Source organism: Thermobia domestica, chromosome 11 (assembly GCF_964235325.1).
Source record: "Thermobia domestica chromosome 11, izTheDome1.hap1.1, whole genome shotgun sequence".
Taxonomy (NCBI): Eukaryota; Metazoa; Arthropoda; class Insecta; order Zygentoma; family Lepismatidae; genus Thermobia; species Thermobia domestica.
Window position 1 is genome coordinate 250,634,925 of NC_137464.1, and position 18,650 is coordinate 250,653,574.

The window sequence follows — 18,650 nt, forward strand, 5'->3', positions numbered from 1 at the left end:
TGTCTATTATACATAAATAACGTATTACTTGAAATTAAACCAGAATATATATATATATATATATATATATATATATATATATATATATATATATATAGGATTCTCTGAGAGGGTGCACCAATAACTACCAGTACATTTGAATTAACTTTGAGTTTTTTAAATGCTTTTAGGCGTCTGTGATGTGAATGAGGAATTCCTTTAAAAATGCTAAATGTCTGCTCTCGATGAATTCTTTTCCTTCAACCTTCAGAAAATTGACTTAAACTATTGATTTTGCAAAACTCGCTGCTACCTTCTCACTTTAGGTAGTGTATATTTACAACGAAGGGGAGGGGGTGCACGTGAACCTTTGCACCTCCCTAAATCCGGCCCTGTATATATATATATATATATATATATATATATATATATATATATATATATATATAGATATAGATATAGATATAGATAGATAGATAGATAGATAGATAGATAGATATAGGTATAGATATAGATATATCTTCCTTTGTGGGCATCGATAAAGAAAAGAAAAAAAAAATTACATTATCGTATTTCGATTAACATTCACAAGAGTAATTGGTTTTGAAAAGCCAAATATGACGTATCATTATCAGCTTTGCTTTGTTAGCCAGTTTTCCAAAATATGTAAATGAATAATTATCCTAATTGTCACTATTCTTAAAATAGAAAATGAAAAGCAAATGAATACAGTGACTAAACAACGGTACAAAAACTGCCCTATCATGAACAAAACAGCACAGAACAAACTAGAGGCATGTTCATACATTTACACGTGACGCTACATTCCCATCCTTTTTTTTAAAAAAAAAAAAAAAAGAGCTAAACGCTACTATAAAGGAATTAAAAATTAGTAAACATCAAAGCACCTTTTCATTCTAATGATGCCAATCCTTCAATACGCCACTGATACACAGCAAACAATAGCACATCTAATACATTTTAGCTGTGTTTGCATATATAAGGCACATACACACACATACATTGACACAAAACACGCCTACATATAAATATACAAACATCTATCATCATACCCATTCAATCTGTTCATGTCTGATGAACTCAGCTTGATGCGGGGACCAATTTAGTTCAGCGGAAAACACAAGCTTGTACATCTTGTAAATAAACATACAATCTCTGGAAACATAACCATGGTGTTTGCAATTGAAACATTATTATTTACATTTTATATTATTTACAACAAACAAATGTTATTAATTTGATTAAAATTTCATTTTAGCAATTGGATAAGTTTCATTATTTATAACAAGAGATAGGCTATTTTTATACCTGAAAATTTAATCGACAAATGCAATATTAATTGTATGAATGAGTGCTTGCAAATACAAAACAACATGCATGTTCATTTAATGTTCAATTTTAAATTACTGTATTTTCTCATGTTAATTAAAAATTTCATATTTAATTTATTTTTATCGTTTATGAACCGATTACACCCATATACATCTTTTTAAAAGTATGAAATACAGGAGTGTTTATTTTCGTAGAAAATAACTTAAATTTAGTATCCAAAGTTTAGATGATTTAAAATGTCTTCGATTAGGTTGCAATATTATATTTTAATTAAGAGAAATCTCACATTGAGAGATAACGAAATATTAATTTTAAAAAAGTTTGAGCACATTAAATCATAACTTTTGTACTAGTATTAAGGACAAGACGAGTATTTTTTTTCGAAGACTGGTTTTCTCAAATGGTAGATCATTAAATACAGGGTGCTTCAAAACACATGGCAAATTTTCAGTATTGGATTACCCTACTGATGCATAAATAAGAGAAATGAATTATGTTTACACGGGTTCTGGGCCTATTTCTCAAAACTAATAGTTTTTTTTTATGCTTTTAACAAGTTGTAAATTATCATGAGATAGAAATATCTACTAGACTAATCACGGCCGGCCCAAGGCAATTTGCCGCTCCGTGCAATTTGCATCCTTTACCCCCCTTTCTCCGAAAAGAACAAATCTTAAAATCCACGATTCTAAATATGCTATTCCAGTATGAACAATGAAGGGAAAGGAAGGAGCATTCATACTCAGAAAGGCCTAAACACTACAAATACAATTCCGTTGTGGCTGCTTTTTTTCTTGAAATAATAATCTATTGTGTTAGTGAAAGGTAAAGCAAACACACCTGCAGAGGAAAGATGGTAATCTTTTTTTATAGAATTCAATATGGAGCTTCAATCTCAATGTATGAGTTTGCAATTCCAGTGCAATTACCTCTTTTATCTCTATTTCTAGATTTTCCCTCCACATCTGTTAAAAATTGAAAAAAAAGAAAAAAAAACTAGTTTCCACCTTCAATGTTAAGAAACTTGTTTATGACAAAGACAAGATTAGTTTTCATATCAAAACTGTGATAACTAACTAAATGGAACAAGTGTTCGGTTCCATTGTTCGAGAACTGTTCGAGAACTGAGTACTTGTATTTGACAGCAACCAAGCAGTTCCATTCATACCGGGATTTGTTTGACCATTAGCTTTAGCACTGTACATGTGACCTTAAACTAATGCGACCTAAACATAATTTACGAATGTAGTTATTCAAATAGAAGGTTAGCTTAGTAAATTTATCTATCATCATCATGAAGTACTGTTTCCAACGAGAAATTTTATTTTAAATAATTTAGTTATTACAGTGTTGCCGCCCCTATGCAAATGAACGTGTTATACATACGGAGAATAATAGAAATCATTTCTAAGTATTAATATAAACATCTCTAATTTGTCATGATTTTATAATATATACAATTGCAAAATATTTGGTTTTGAAAACTTTTGCACTAAGTACTTTTTTTTTTTTTTTTACAAAATTCTTTGACAATTTTTAAAAGAGGTCTGAACATCCCGTACTTTTTTTAGTTTAACAGCTCACGATTATACACCAAAGCTATGGGAGATGATAATGAAATTGATGAAAATGGAAGAACGAAGAAAATGGGTTGGGCTTGCCTACTTCCATGTGAATAATTGTCAGTAGAACTTGTTGGTCCACTTTCTACCCAACACTGGTCCATATCCATAAAATTGGCCCACTGTCGGCCAGACATCAACACGACCATGGGTTACCAATGAGTGAAAATCACAATAAAGTTTGTAAGGTGTGCGATTATTTAAATGGAAGAAAGGTTTGTATAGCATACGATAAGTTACACGAATCATTCCTGTAATTACAGTACACAAAATAGGAAAATTATTCGCTCTTAAGCTCTGCGCCCTGTATATAACAATAACAAAATATATAATTAAGTACCAGAATGAATACAGTACTATATTAATGTGTAATTGCTAAATGTCAAGCGTGCGTGCACATGTCACGCAAACATGTGATAAGATTGCTATCTGCTTTGTTGTTCTCACTTTCGTTAACAGGAAAGAGATTTGGATCTTTGTAGCTCAGCTAATGTGCCGTAATCTAAAATATTAGTGTCTGGCAATAGTGTGAAGGTTATGAAAGATATTCTCGTATTGGAAGGTCAAGTACAAAAACTTAAAAATTAATCAAAAAACAACTCAGATTTTTAAGTATCTACAGCCCTAGGAGATTTCACAGAAAATAAAACATGTAACATTGCAATTGATGCGTTGTTACCAGTAATAATTGCAGATAAGGGATGCTCCAGTTTGCAGTTAGCACTCAGTTAATTGAGATATTAAATCAGAGTTGCTAATGGCTTCAGTTTTCTTATCATTATTCTAGCAGCACAGACGATAATACCAACAGTGAAATACGATAGACTAACCTAGATCCCGTTGTAATTAACCACTTTGGCAAGCCTTCGCCAACGTTGGTCCTCCATTGTAATTGTCCACTTTGCCGAGCTTTCGCCAACGTTGGTCCTCTGTTGCCATTGTCCACTTTGCCGAGCTTTTACCAATGTAGGCCCTCCGTTGTAATTAGCCATTTTGCTAAGCTCTTGCCAACGTAACATAACCCTTATGAGAGTAATAAAGTTTGATGCCTTGAGTTCCATCCCAATAGGAGAGGTTCGAATGTATTACAACGATTCATATCCCAATTCAAACTGTAGGTCTTGTCCCGTTTGGTGAAGAAGTTACTAATAACACTTTCTCGTTGATTTTACTTCTGACTGACCAAATCATCTTACTGTCTTTTATCTCTCTTTTTGCCCAAGTAAGTTTGTGATAGACAACATTGTGTCCGTGGTGTGTTTTCACAGATACTCTCGTGTCCTCCGACAATCTCATTCCTCCAATGTTTTCATCGTCATTAGCATGTTTTAATCATCGTCTCCCTTAGCCTAACGGGCATAATGGTGGGACGTTAAACTGAAAGATTTCAATTTCGTTTCAATACATTAGTTGATACTTATATTCCGTACTCAGTGGCGTATTTAGGGGGGTCTTCCGGGCTTAAGCCCCCCCCCCCGAAATCTATCTTACTATAGTAAAGTACATGAAAAAATATCTTGCAGAATTTTCACATTTTCAGGCAAAGCCCGCCCCCCCGAAAGTTAGCAAAGCCGTCCCCGAAACAAAATCGTAAATACGACATTGTCCGTACTGAATCACAAAAATTGAAACTTTGCTCTACTAACCCATAGACACAAAAACAATACAATGCTCTGGGTCATATAAAGTTAGTACCAGCACAATAAAATAGCAACACACCAAAACTATAATTTGTTAAAAATATATATATACAAAAAAAGGTAGTAAAAAAAAATGTCAGTCCGTTTACGTGACAATTTAACAGACGCCTCTCTTTTAGAGATGAGTAGGTGTGGAAAAATGGCCGGGTTGCGTGTTGCACTCATATTTAGAAATATAACATGCTATAAAAATGTCATGCAATATGCTATCTATCTTTCTCTGTATGAATACACCATTTATTTATATCACCCTCCTGAATCTTGGGAAAGAATTTGCGTGCCGAATGCAGACTGTGATTCCATTCGCAACTTTTAAATATTTTAATCTCCTTTTGATCTGAAAGCTCTCAAGAAAGCGAAAGTACTGAAAAATGTATCATTCGGTGAATCAAACGTCCTTGAAATTTTAATGAATCAAGACTCTTATCTTTATTAATAGTAATCAATCGTGCTTTTGTCGCTGTCTACGTGTAAATAGCAAAACAAAATTTACTATTGTAAATATGATGCATCAGTTCTATACATGACTGTTTAAATACAGGAAATAAAAAAAAAGAATTTAATCGCCACTAGAGGCGCTGCAATCGATGCATAAATGATGTTTGAGATTCAAGAGCGATACTTGGTTCAGCAGCGGAAGGATATATGTTTTAGGTCAAAGCGTCGGCAGAGATTTTTGTAAGGAGTTACAGAATAAAAGTACTTATATGCTCTACAAATGTACAGTCAGCGACAAGAGTTCTTTCCATTTGATGGGATTAGTTTTGTAAATAACTTCAGAATGGACGGACAATTTGAATACACTTTTCAGTAAATTAAAAAGAATATAATTTTCTGTAGGCTACGTTCAGGGTGACTGGTAATTCGATGCATTCGTTGCAAGGGGATATTCTACAAGTACTTTGGAACATTTTCACCAATATGAATCGGGTGTCGCAAATCGATAATTTCTGAGTAATTTGCACATGTGTGATTTCTTTGAAATTTGCCGGATAACGAGAAGTTTACACTAGAAAGTTTTACACTGACCCACTTCCAAATATCGTAGAGCGATGAAATTTTACATGTGTAACCCTGCATACATATGTAGATCATGTTGTAATGTACAGCTAGTAACTCTGTACCGTTACTGTGTTAAAGGTCTGAACGCGAAGTAAGACGTAGTGGTTCCACAGTCCATTACTGCGTCTCACAAAGCAGCGTGGAAACATCGCAGAAGTATTTGCCCCTAGAAACTGACTGCATGGCTGGGAAGAGGTAGAATGAAGATAGTGTGCGGTCAAAAGAAAACCGGAACTATCACGGTCGTGCATCTGTCCTACCAACATTCGAACAGTGAACAGGTGCTTTGTTTTCTAGGAGGCGAACACCTTTTGTCAGCATGCCACGCTTTACGATTTCACAGATTCCAGCAAAGCACGCAGCAATGAGGCATAATATATTCTGGCAATTGTGGCACCCTTTGTCTGGAAAGAAAATAGTAATACCCCATGCTGATCCCAAATAAACGTGAACTTTAGTCGCTCAGAGTTGAACACGGACTTCCTTTGCTGGTGGATTGGTCACTGTGATTGATTTGACTAGGTTTTCCTTGGTTTTCTTTACTCTCACCAAGCGAAAACCGGGATGGTACCCTTTAGAAGGCCAGGGCCAGTTCTTTCCCAAATCCTAGACCCACCTAAAAGACAGATGTAACCCCGCATTTGAAGGTCTGAACTTTCCCTTGAGTCATCCCTTTGCATAATAAATAAATAAATAAGTTTAAATAAATAAATAATATTCGAATACATTGCTTTAATAACTCCAAACAAAATTATGACCATTACGGTAGCAATTTCTATAATGACAATATAATGTTATAAGATTTTCACAACAATAAACTGTCAGATTTAGAAAGAGTCGGAACAACGGTAAACAGTAATAATCATTGCACAAAAGCAAGGCTTCATGTACCCAATGTCGTTGAATGGTTGTTGTGTTTCTGTTGTGTTCTAGCGCCAATCTCTGACGTCTTGTCATTCGAATCTCTTCGAGTGTTCGTCAAGGTGACAAGCAGTGCACACAAGCTCGCAATTAGAAGGTACAATCACAGCTTTCGTCTGGTGGGAGTGAAGGAAACCAGGGAAAACCTAATCAAACCAATGACAGAGTGCCGACTTACCACCACTAAAGGAAGTCCGTGTTTAACTCTGAGCAACCGAAGTGACGATCACGTTTATTTGGGGTCAGCATGGGGTATTCCTACTTGTTTTCCAGGCAAAGGATACCACAATTACCAGGATATACTATGACTCACTGCTGTGTGTGTTCCTGGATTGTTTGAAATCTTAGAGTATGGCATGCTGACAAAAAGTGTGTTCACCTTCTGGAAAACAATGCACCGTTCACTGCTCGAATGTTGGCCAGACAGATTCACGACCGTGGGTATGAAATTAGCCATAGTTCACGTTTTCTCTTGATCACGCACTATCTTCATTCCACCTCTTCCAAATCATGGAGTCATTTTCTAGGGGCAAGTACTTCTGCGATGTTGCCACGCTGCTTTCTGAGGTGCAGTAACGGATTTTCGACCACTACGTCTTACTTCACGTTCGGGCCTATAACACAACAACGGTTGTGACAATCGCCTAGAAGCAATTATTATTACATATGTAAATTATATATAATCAACTCGACATTAAAATTTGAGTTAGCCAGAACACCATTTCTTTTTTTTTCTAAATGAACATCTTTACTTCGCGATTCAACCAGCTTCGATCGCAGGTAACGGAAGGCCAACTTTTCTGGACAATAGATCCCGTTTCTTTCTGTCCTCGTGGCCCACACACAGGCTGAGCAATTAACAGAAATTCTTAGAGGAACTGCTAAAACATCCTTTTTACATTGGAAACATTCAGAAACCCTTTGGCTTTGTAAGCATGTCATAAACTCGCCCTGGAACGTTACAACGAACTTTTTTTAAGAGAACAACGAAAACCGCCACCACAACAAACCAAGTTGCGAATTTTAAAATTTTTTGAAAGAAAAGAAAGATCTTTTTGTTTATAGATAGGTACGCGCCCTAACACCGAAAGAAGCTACGGCAGTTGCAATACATTCGTCGAACATTACACACGGCCGCTCTACGCACACACACACACACACTAACAAATATCGACGAACTTATTATTTTTTAAAAGTGATTCTTAATTAAAAAGTATGTGCTAGTACATCGCAGTCGTGGTGTTTTGTGAGGGGCCTACCAGCTAACATTTCCTATTGATTAATATCGTTCAAACACTGTAGACTACATTGATAAATATTATTCGAATTATTTTACTTTAAGAAAAAGGTGTTATCAAAAGCAGAAGTGGTTTGTTGATAGTGGCGGTGATCGAACTTGTTGATAGTGGCGGTGATCGAACTTGTTGATAGTGGCAGTGATCGAACTAGTTGATAATGTCAGCCAACTCCATAGTAGAACAGAATCAAACATTTACGTCCCATGGAAGCCCCAGGTTATGCTCTGTGAAGAGGCAAATGAGCGACCAGCCGAGGAGATGCACAGGTCGGGATCCGAAGTAAGGACTTCAACCATGGAACTGTGACGGAAGCATGGCCCAGATGGAAAGAAGCAGGAGAAGCTAAGTGCCAGTGCTACATTTTTAACAAGTTTGACGCAAAGAAGAAAGTACGTGCCTGGTAAGAAGCAGTCATAAAGAGAAATGGCGACCAGTTGCGGTGAGAAGGTAGGAAATATAGTTATTTTATTTCTTCCCAATTATGACTCAAGGCCGGACTATTTTGGCAGATGTCATCCGTCGATTTCTTTACTTCGTTCCCCAATCGGGTCGAGACTGTTAGTGTTGTTTGATTCTCCGTTCCCATACGGAATGAACAATTAACGTGCCTTAATTTTTATGCAATAACCACAAATCCAGTTGCATGTCAGTGATCCATTTTATTTTATCGATTTATTTTATTTTATTGAAGAAATATTACATCTTATTGCATAACCTTTTGAGTTCTTAACTCCTCATCATATACTAAGACATTGTATTATATAATTGATGAAGAAAGGGTCAAAATAAGAACCATATTTGTATCGAGTCCTAATATTTAGAACAATATTCATGTCTGTGGAAATACAAATTTGAGAGTTGCACTTTGAATAAAACATAAATTCAATGTTATTAGTTATTTTATGATAATTGTTTGGATAGGCACTTTGTTAACGGAAACGAATCGTAGTTGCACATCTGTAAAGGTTTTTGTAAAAGCAAGAGTTTCGGCCTGTCGGTAAATTAAATAATATATACAAAAGTTAGGATTATTCCTCGATAAGTATTTAATTAAGCGACACGTTACGCAGACGGACTCTGATCACTGAAGACAAAAGGTCCACTAATTCAAAGGAATATCCCATTGATATCCCAACTAATTTGTATCAATATTATATGTGTATTTTATGGCTCGTTTATATAGTAATGAATATTGATTTTTCTTTGGTAATTTGTTTAGATAAGAATGAATAATGATTTAAATGTTTATATGTATGAATATTTAGCTATATGATATATGTATATATACGAATATTAAGATCCACAAGTGCACTTCTATCCTATTGTATCTTTTCTATAATTTCACGTTTCCATTCCCATTCGCTAACAAGTCATGACTTTTAAAGTAAATCAAAATTATCCAATCATAACTTCTCTACAGTCTTTTCATTTTTTTTTTAATTCTTTTTTTTTTATTTCATTCTTCCTTAATAATAATATCTGGAGGTGATAAATAAACTTGAATTCAAGCAATAACACTCTGTTTGCCACTGTTTAGTCATAAGCAGATTAATTAAAATCTCATTTACTGTTAGAAATTATTCAAAAACATATATGATAACAATTCAGATTAATTGTATTTTTTGAACCTTAATTGGAAATTAATAAAAAAAAAAAGAGCTGTTAATCAGAAGTATGAAATGATTCAGAAAATCACATAATTGTATGCTGAGGTAACAGACTAAATTCTCTATTTAACATTCTCAGGTGGAATCTAGTAATGAATATTGATTTTTCTTTGGTAATTTGTTTAGATAAGAATGAATAATGATTTAAATGTTTATATGTATGAATATTTAGCTATATGATATATGTATATATACGAATATTAAGATCCACAAGTGCACTTCTATCCTATTGTATCTTTTCTATAATTTCACGTTTCCATTCCCATTCGCTAACAAGTCATGACTTTTAAAGTAAATCAAAATTATCCAATCATAACTTCTCTACAGTCTTTTCATTTTTTTAATTCTTTTTTTTTATTTCATTCTTCCTTAATAATAATATCTGGAGGTGATAAATAAACTTGAATTCAAGCAATAACACTCTGTTTGCCACTGTTTAGTCATAAGCAGATTAATTAAAATCTCATTTACTGTTAGAAATTATTCAAAAACATATATGATAACAATTCAGATTAATTGTATTTTTTGAACCTTAATTGGAAATTAATAAAAAAAAAAAGAGCTGTTAATCAGAAGTATGAAATGATTCAGGAAATCACATAATTGTATGCTGAGGTAACAGACTAAATTCTCTATTTAACATTCTCAGGTGGAATCCTTCTGATTCCATAAAAATAATTCAGGTTTGGTCATTAACATTTTCAAAAAGCAAACAATGGTGTTGATTCCGGTTGAAAAGATTTGTTTTTCTTCTGTTATTTAATTTTTTTTATTGTTGACTACTCTATATTGTTATTCCATTCACTAGTAACTACCTTTATTTTTAATTAATTAAAATTTTATTGCTGTTACCAAATTTCTGTGTAACTTTTGTTATTTAAGCAAAGTAGATTTAAATTCCTCACCCCTGCTAGACATGGTAAAAGCATTTTTTTGTCTTGACATTATCAGTAATTTGGGAGATGCCTGAACTGACCACCACAGTCATAATTAAATTGAGTTATTTTGAATTATTTCGATTTGATTTATTTCCATTATATCTTTTATTTCAATAAATCAAAAATCTATTGTAGCATTCAGCAATTGAATTTTTATTCAAAAATTCACTTGCCTCTCCAAGTGGTAGTCAGCACAGTCTGTCCCATAAAAACTGCATTAGCGAGAAAATTTTCTTTCAGCTTTGCAGCGTGTGACCGTTCTGTGGAGGTTGCGTAAAACAGATGTTTATTTTGTTTTATTTAAATTCTAATTAGCTGCGCAACTACTTTTTCCTAGCGCCCTGGTAATACCGTTTTGGGGCAAAAGTAGGACTTCGAGATCTGTATATCATTAGAAGTATTACCTTTTAAATTTCTCTACGTTTCGTGAATCGCTAATTGAACATTAGACTTGGAGACCTGAGGTTCAAGCCCCGCGGCGTTAACTTCAGCTTTCCATGATTTAGTTTACTATCGCACCGGTGCACTTTTCGGAAGCAAACCATCAAAAGCCTAGCCTTGGTAGGCAAATATAAATTTACATATTAATTTATTCAGATCTGGCGAACCCGAGCATAATGCATATCATTATGATAATTATCACATGCTCATGTTCAGGAATCGAGGTCAAATTTACATATCTAATAAATTTGACCAAAACCAACCGTTACAAAACTTGGCTTACCCGAACAGAGACCCGAAAATACTATACATAGGCTCCGAACAACATGAAACGAAATCGACCAAACTCGAAGCGTCGTTAATTAGAATCGATTTATTATCACATACCCAATAGAGAACGATCAACGTTCGTTTCCCCTCCACCTTACGTTCTTTTACAGGAGAAAGTAGAATGGAAATTCTCAGTGGAACAACAGCAACTTGGAAATAATATCAAAGTTTCATTGACTTCTTAAAAAAAAAAACGTTATCAGCATAAGGAAGAGAAAGAAGCAAGAGAGGAAATCATGTGTGTATATATAGGTTTATTTGTTCTGTTTACCTAAACAAAAAGTAAATTTGTTCTGTTTTGTGTGGATTGAAGTAAAGAAAAAGAAGAAAATCAATGAAATCAAAATGGGTAAGAACAGGTAGGAAACAGGATGTATGAAAAAACCTAAATTCATTTATTGTTTCATTTACACTTTCGTTCACATATATGTATATATATTCTATTATAGTGTTTTATTTACCTTATTTTGCATTTTTATTTATTTTATCAGTAATGTCATGTGTTAGTAGAAGTAAAAATAAAAACGTATATTCATTTATTTCAATATTAACTATTTATATATTTCATTTATGGTTATATTATGGTAATTAATATTAAGTATTGAACGAGATGGATCAATAGGTTGTGTTGGCGCTAAAAGGGAAGCTCCGAGCAAAGCGCCACGTATTTCATGAATTCATAAATATACAAGTGTGTGTGTGTATCGAACTGCAACTAGAACGTTTTCTAGAAGTATTTGTTTTTATTAAGTGAATAATTAAATTTCTCCTATATTATTTCTCCTATATTACATGTGTGAAAGCATAGTTACTTCTTATAAAAGCGAAGATAACTTAACCAATATATTAGGCTTATAAGTATCTTTTCAGATGCCCCAGTTGCGTCCATCCACCTTGCGGCAGAGACCTAGGAGCATGATGGCGTCCGACGAAGAAAGTTCAACTCGTCTTGCAGATGTACACGAGCAAGAGATGGATCCCACAGACAATATTGATAATACAGGAATGCTTGCAGACGCACCAGCATGGGCACAATTTCTAATGGAACAGATGCAAAAGAATTCAGGAAAGTTCAGAAAGGAAATACAGGAGCAAACTAAGAAGCTAGAGGAAAATTTGACAATAAAGATAGAAAAGCAGAAACAAGAGCTAAAGGAAGAACAGCAACAGCAGACTAGACAGCTGGAGGAAGAACTCAAGAAAAAGCTTGATGAGCAAAAATACCTGTTAGAAGAGCGTCTTACGCACACATTAACCGAGCGGCTCATTGAACACAGAGAGAGCCAACAGAGGCAGTTGAAAGAAGTAGAAGAACGCCTCAGTGAGCAGGCTGTTCGGACCGAAGAGAGACTCGTTCAGGGTATGAACGATCAGCTAAGGCGCATCCAACAGGTTGAAAAGTGCCAAGAGGAGCTAAGGCAAGAGATCAGACGAGAGCGCGCTGAACTGGAAACACAGGCAACGGCAGACAAAGTCGAACTGCAAGGCAGAATAGAAAACCTGGAACAATCCCTTACCATGCGACAGGAGGAAATCGCTGGAAGGCTTATTACACAGACAACCAAGCTCGGCGAATTGAGGCAAATACAAAATGAAGATCGGGAGCGAGCGGAGGCCATTCAGCACCAAGTAGATCAGCTGGCTACTTCACTGACCACCCAGCTGACCGAACTCGTCGAGAGAAGAGTCGAGGAGACAGTGAGAACCGTCCCTCCTTATACTCCAACTGCCCAGGAACATACTCGTAGAACACCGACGCCTCCTCCATCAAATCCGTTCCTGGAAGATATAGGTCAGGTGAACCAGGAGTCTACTCGCTCCGCAGACACGCACAACAGCTGCAGAAGTTTCCTACGTGCTCCCAAGATCGATGAACTTCCGTCATTCGATCCTGATACGGATATAGGGTTGCCCTCTACGTTTCTGGATCGTCTATTGGATGATTGCCGATTGTACGGAATAGCACAGGAGGAACTCTTACATATACTGCCACGGATTCTCAAAGGTGCAGCAAAGATGTGGATAGATAACCACCACAGTCAATTTAAAACTTTCGACGACTTCCGCTGCGCGTTCCTGCGAAATTTTCAGAGTGAGGCGATTATTCAACGCAAACTCACTCGACTCCGAAATACGAGATATCGAGCTGACTCCCGAAAATCGCTCCGAGAATTCTTCTGGGAGCAAGTAAAAGCATTCCATGAGTTGAGTCCTACGATGTCGGAGACCGAAGTGCTCTCCAATGTCAAAAACATGTTGCCATTACGGGTCCAGCGGCAACTGATTGGCATACATCTCCAAGACACAGAACAGCTCTCCATGATCCTATGGGACAGTGAGGAGCTGGACAGGATTGAAAACCAGCAACGGGACAGGAATGCTCAGAGGAACAATAGGGGAGGAACAGCGCAGGGCCCTAGGAGGGTGCAGCAAGTCCAAGGAGGATATGTTAACAGCAGGGAATACCGAGATCAACAGAGGACGCGACGTCGCGACCATCCTTACGAGCGTCAGGATGGCGGTCCCAGCAACAGAAGATCTTCATCAGGAAGTGAAGAAGACAGTCGTGGAGAGGAAAGGAGATGTGCACAAAATTCGAGAAGGCAGTACAATCGCAGATTTAGCAGAAACCAGCGGAATAGAGGTGCACGGCATAGCACCCAGACTAGACAAGTCCGACAAGTTGCCAGTATGACTGCAGAGGAGAACAACGGACAGGGCCAGAGCAGGCAGCAACGCCGAGGATCTAGAAGACGAAGTGTAAATGTTAGTGGTAATCAGCCGAGTACCAATGCCACCAGTAACCCTAACGACACCCAATTGGAAAACTAATGGCTGACCGCCAACAGTATGGGGTTCGAGTTGACGGTCAACACGTGCTTGCTGGAGAAGAGCCCACAATTAAATCAGTCAACGAGGAAGAAGAGACGCATAAGAGCGAGGAGGAAGACGAGAGAGAGACGAACATCAAAGGAGCTGTAGGGAAAGTTGGTGAAATATCTGAGCCTGCACCACCTACTGAGCTCAACCTATCTATTGCTGCAACATGGCTCTCCCTTGATGAAGAAGAAACTGAGGAGGAAGAGGAAGAGCATCAGAGATATCTTACCCCACGAATTTCGGTTGTTATAAACCAACGCACTTTCGAAGCTATCCTGGACACCGGAAGTGAAGCTTCACTGGCCACGGAGAAAACGTGGAAATATATATCATCTGATGTTCGAAACGCAACACTGCGACCGGCGCCAGAGATTAGACTCGTAGATTTCACTGGGAAATGCCAGTCCCGAGCCATTGGTCGAGCAGTACTCCCAATAGAGCCCTCAGGAGTGGAAATTGTAATAGAAGTAATTGTCGTAAAGCGACTCAATGCTCCACTTCTTCTTGGTGTGGACTTCTTGCACCGCCTACGCGCCGAGCTAGATTTTAATCGCTCCGAGCTGCGATCGGATGCAGAGCACACCAAAGTCGTTAGCAAGTTCCTACCTCCCACGGAAGTTGAAGAACTTTGCACTAACCGAGTCAATCTTCAAATTGCAGGTATAACTAAGGAAGACATCCTGCAAGAAATAGATGAGAAAGTGAGAGCTGCCTCATTACCCTCGCACCAGGATGAGCTTCAACTCCAACAAATTCTCCGCAAACACTGTGCTCTTTTCTCGGATCGACCAGGACGTTGTAACGTGTATAAACATGACATTGAAGTAGAAACCAAGGAAGCCATTGTATCCAAAATTTATCCGGTAGCTTTAGCGCACAGAGAAGAAGTGCGAAAACAATTGCAGCAGATGCTCGAATGGGATATAATCAGACCTTCGAAATCATGTCATCTGAATCCACTCCTAGTGGTACCGAAGAGTGATAAGACTCTGAGATTATGTGTAGACTTTAGATCTCTCAACAAGCACACGAAACTTCTACAAACAAGGCCAATGGATATACAAGAGATTCTGCAAAGATTCCATGGAGCAGAATACTTTGGACGCATTGATCTCAATAGCTCTTTCTGGCAACTGGAGTTGACGGATCGCTCGAAACCCTACACAGCCTTTCCCTTTGAGAATAAGCTGTACGAGTTCCAAGTTATGCCTTTTGGTTTATGCAATGGTACTCAATCCTTTACTAATGCCATGAATATCGTTCTGGGAGACGTGGTACACAACTTCACCATCTGCTATGTCGACGACCTGCTAATATTTTCGAAGTCCCTTCAGGAACATCTACAACATATTGACACTGTGCTATCACTAATCAGTAATGGTGGAATGACAGTGAAGCTGAAAAAGTCGGAATTTTGTCTAAAACAAGTTCAATTTCTAGGACACATAGTTTCCCCTACTGGCATAGTCAAGGACAGAACGAAAGTAGAGGCAATCCTCGATCTACAGACGCCTCGAACGATCGAACAAGTGAGAAGGTTCCTTGGAATATTGGGCTATCATAGATCCTACATCCCAAATTTCTCTCAAATGGCACAACCACTCTTTGAACTTCTGCAGAAGAATCGGCGATGGAAGTGGACGACCGCACATCAGCAGAGCTTCGAGAATTTGAAGCAGGCGGTAGCGGAAGATGTTATGTTATACCACCCTAACTTCCAGGCGCCATTTTTTCTACAATGCGACGCATCGCTATCCGGATTAGGGGGCTGTCTGTATCAGAAATATGGAGAAGAAAAACGAGTAATCCAGTACGCTAGCAGAAGCCTGCGAGGCGCTGAGAAGAACTATGCGATCAACGAGCTTGAATGTCTCGCAATTGTGTGGTGCATCCAGAAATTTCGTATTTATCTACTTGGTAGACATTTTACTGTCATTACTGATCACAAAAATCTGCAGTGGCTGCACCGCAGCAAGAATTGGAACAGCAGATTAACCCGCTGGAGTGTGCAACTACAAGATTATACCTTTGATGTGGAATATTGCAAAGGTAAGGATAATATTGTTGCGGACTCATTGTCACGATATTACGAAGAAGGTCCTACCAGCACACTCAGTGTGAACGCTGTTTTACAGCGAAGACTGATACTAGACGTCACCAAATCCGAGCTAGCGAGAATGCAGAAGGAGGATCCTCAGTGGACTCCCATCATAGATTTCCTTTTGGCGAGCACCGCTAATGATGTAAACGCCAGAACTAGGAATTGGAACCAAAATTATCAAATTGTAGATCAAATCTTGTGCCTAAGAAATTTCCATGCTCCAGAAGTACTGACAATCTGCCTTCCACAGGCACTACAACAGAAAGCTCTGCAGGATGCCCATGACATGAGTGGACACTTCGGATTTTATAAATCTTGGAAGTGTCTGAGTAATTTATACTTCTGGAAGACCATGAGGCGTGACTTGAAGCAGTGGATAGCTAACTGCGAAGTTTGTGCCAGGTCCAAGGTCGATCGTCATCCTCCACAACGAACATTAACCTCGTACACCGCAGAGAGGCCAAGAGATATATATTATCTAGACTTGGTCGGTCCCCTACCGAGAACGCCCACAGGAGAGAAATATATTCTCACCGTGATGGATGGCTGCACAAGATACCTAGTAGCAATTGCTTTAAGAAACAGTTCGGTGAATTTGATCCTTAAATACCTTAGACGATATGTCTTGGCGATAATTGGGGAACCAAATGCCATTCTTACTGATCAAGGGCCTCAGTTTACTTGTCAGAGATGGAAGGATGAAATGGAAGAGCATGACATTAAGGTGCTGTACGCCCCACCGTACCATCCTAAGTCGAATCTAGTGGAACGAACCCATGCTGAGCCTCATCGGCTCTTCAGAGTCTTCTGTGCCAAGAACCATACTACGTGGGCGATGCATCTGCCCAGCATTGTGATTCTACTGAATCATGCAGTGACAGAATCCCTATCCTACTCACCGGCAGAGTTATTCTTAGGCCGAATGCGAAGAAACCCCATCCTAGAACATTTTGGAATCCCACGAGAAGAACGAGAATTATGGCGGGACAAATTGTTTTATGCATCGCGCAGGAATATCACGCTAAAGAAGAAGAGGAATAACAAGCTGGCCACAAAAGGACCTGTCGTGCAGCCTGGAGATTTAGTGTTCCTGAAGGCGCACAAGTTAAGTGCAGCTGCAGACAGGACAATCCGTAAATTCTTTGACTTGTACCAGGGTCCATATTATGTGAACGAGAAGGTAGGAACTAATCTCTACAACATCATAGAATGCAGCAGCGGCAAGACATTAGTCCCTCAGCACCTAGAAAATCTGCGAGTATGGAAATGTTCGCAGGAGAAGAAAGAACACTGGATTACCATCATGAAGGATCGTTCTGAACAAAATAAAACCTAAGGACAGAATTTTCATGGAAGTAATATATGAAAACGGAATTACTTCGAAGTCGATATTAGAGAAAGGACTAATTTATTTTTCTTCAAAAATAAAACAATTTTATTTTAGGGTTCGGATTTTTAGGAACTTATTTTTGGACTTTTACATTTTGTGCATTTAGTGTAACATGTCACCAATGTTCTCTTGGGATGAAGCCGTACTTCAACGAAGTTGCAGCACTTGCTTCATCTTAGGAGGGGGGTAGTTGTGACAATCGCCTAGAAGCAATTATTATTACATATGTAAATTATATATAATCAACTCGACATTAAAATTTGAGTTAGCCAGAACACCATTTCTTTTTTTTTCTAAATGAACATCTTTACTTCGCGATTCAACCAGCTTCGATCGCAGGTAACGGAAGGCCAACTTTTCTGGACAATAGATCCCGTTTCTTTCTGTCCTCGTGGCCCACACACAGGCTGAGCAATTAACAGAAATTCTTAGAGGAACTGCTAAAACATCCTTTTTACATTGGAAACATTCAGAAACCCTTTGGCTTTGTAAGCATGTCATAAACTCGCCCTGGAACGTTACAACGAACTTTTTTTAAGAGAACAACGAAAACCGCCACCACAACAAACCAAGTTGCGAATTTTAAAATTTTTTGAAAGAAAAGAAAGATCTTTTTGTTTATAGATAGGTACGCGCCCTAACACCGAAAGAAGCTACGGCAGTTGCAATACATTCGTCGAACATTACACACGGCCGCTCTACGCACACACACACACACACTAACAAATATCGACGAACTTATTATTTTTTAAAAGTGATTCTTAATTAAAAAGTATGTGCTAGTACATCGCAGTCGTGGTGTTTTGTGAGGGGCCTACCAGCTAACATTTCCTATTGATTAATATCGTTCAAACACTGTAGACTACATTGATAAATATTATTCGAATTATTTTACTTTAAGAAAAAGGTGTTATCAAAAGCAGAAGTGGTTTGTTGATAGTGGCGGTGATCGAACTTGTTGATAGTGG

The 18,650-nt window shown here is 37.7% G+C and overlaps 1 protein-coding gene across 2 annotated transcripts in view; it reads right to left on the bottom strand.

The window, feature by feature from the left end:
* LOC145664920 (uncharacterized) overlaps window positions 1-18,650 on the bottom strand; it is a 107,221-nt gene that overhangs the window by 55,864 nt on the left and 32,707 nt on the right. The window contains exon 1 of one of the 2 annotated variants that reach the window (XM_081732024.1): window positions 1,053-1,134. The exons of the other annotated variant lie outside the window; for it this stretch is intronic. The gene's annotated coding sequence lies outside the window, so the exon portion shown is untranslated. Of the gene's footprint in view, window positions 1-1,052; window positions 1,135-18,650 lie in introns of those variants that run through there. 2 annotated transcript variants of the gene reach the window in all.